Source organism: Magnolia sinica, chromosome 4 (genome assembly GCF_029962835.1).
Source record: "Magnolia sinica isolate HGM2019 chromosome 4, MsV1, whole genome shotgun sequence".
Classification (NCBI taxonomy): domain Eukaryota; kingdom Viridiplantae; phylum Streptophyta; class Magnoliopsida; order Magnoliales; family Magnoliaceae; genus Magnolia; species Magnolia sinica.
In genome coordinates this window covers 84,039,168-84,040,952 of record NC_080576.1, presented here as the reverse complement: position 1 = coordinate 84,040,952, position 1,785 = coordinate 84,039,168, and the positions used below count along the sequence as shown (strand labels likewise).

Genomic DNA, 1,785 nt, shown 5'->3' with positions numbered 1-1,785 from the left:
GAGTAGCATTTTGCCCATTCATCCAACTGAAGTTCGGATGGTTTCTCCAGCTAGAGTTGTATGTGTTTGAGGTGCTTCCCTTGAAAGGCCCCTGGTAGTTGTTTACGGCATTCGACTGCTCATTCAATATTTCTTGAAAGGGAGGTATTGTTGGACAATTTTCAGTGGTAAGAATGTTGCACGCATAAATACTGCAAATAACTTCCTTAACCTTTTCCTTCTTAAGTTCCATGGCCTTGAGTTTTCTTGTGAGATTGGCCACTTTAGCATTTATATCATCTTCCTCTTTCAGAACATACATTCCGTCCATCTCCTTTGGTTGAGTTAGATTAGAAGTGGTATTGGGCTTTGGGGAGATGTCCCATGATTGTGCATTTTTAGCAAGTTTGTCAAAATAATTCCACACATCATTGACATTGTTGTTCATGAATTCCCCATTGCACATTGTCTCGACCAATTGGTGCATGGAAGATGTCAGTCCATCGTAGAAGAAATTTGTTATGCGCCATGTTTCAAAACCATGTTGTGGGCATGAACCAACAAGATCCTTGAACCACTTCTAACATTGGAAAAATGTTTCATCTTCCTTTTGGGCGAAGTTCATGATTGACTTTCTGAGGGTGTTCGTTTACTAGCTTGATATCCATATTTCCTACATTCTCTGAAAAAATCATGCAGGAAGGTGTGCTCACCCCGCCAGTTGTAAATAATCTCGTAAAGTATGAGGAGGCAGTGCTTGATGCACCTCATTTTCATATTGAATTTCCTCAACCTGAGGTTGAGGTTGAATTGTGGGTTGATTGGCCGGTTGATTGGCAGCCATAACTTTAGTTATCTTTGAGGATCTCAAGTGGTGTCTAATCCGGTGATGGATAGGCAACCCTTAGACCAATCCTCCATCTCTTAAGAGATATCGAGTGTTATCACTGACCCACTTGGGTATAAAGAACTCTCAGCCCTCAAGTAACTAAGCTAACCTAAACGTAAGAGAGAGAAAACTGTAGCAATTAAGAAATCTAGAAAAGGAAGAGATGGAATTAGAAAGAGGTAACCAGATTGGAAGTTTTTATGTTATGATCCTACAAAACAGAAAAACAAGTTAGTTTCTAAAAACAAATTAAGAAAATTCTAACCTAAAAATAGAAAGCAAATAAACCATAATCTTAACCTAATTCTAAAACTAATTAATCTTAAAAAAAAATGCAACCGTTAGTCCCCACAATAGTGCCAACAACTTGTTCACAACCCCAAGTGTAGGGTTGCGATGTAGTAATAATCTCAGTAAGACTGAGGTTGAATCCACGGGGACTAAACTCGTGTTATTCTGAAAGTAACTAGAATTAGAACTAGAAGAAGATCTAAACCTAAATCTGGAATATAAGTAATTATGAGTAATTTAATAAAAACTTGTAAATTCAAAGGTGGGAACTAAGGTGCCCAGGGATCCACTTGTAGCTATCAGGATGTTTCCTTATTTGATTTAAGGAGCATAATTGAAATTGGAGTCCTATCATATCCAATTGGAAGATATATCAATAAAATCAATCTGAACTTTCATCAACCTAATTCTCAATGGATGAGAGTTGCGAAGGTTAGAAGATATTCCATCACCCAACCATGCCCAAGGGACAATGGTGAACAACAGGATTTAATATATTCACAATCTTAAATCAGGAAAAGAAGATACTCAAAGCTATTGCAGATCTATTGTAATTTAAGTCACAACAAACCATTAAAAACTAAAAGTATTCCTTAAATATCAAATTAGAATAAAATAAGTTCAAC

General features: G+C 36.9%; 1 non-coding gene across 1 annotated transcript; it reads left to right on the top strand.

Moving 5' to 3' along the window:
- Positions 1–515: 515 nt before the first annotated feature.
- Positions 516–622, top strand: LOC131244871 (small nucleolar RNA R71). The gene has a single exon (XR_009170643.1). It is a non-coding gene; the product is annotated as a small nucleolar RNA R71 (small nucleolar RNA).
- The last annotated feature ends 1,163 nt before the right edge of the window (positions 623–1,785 follow it).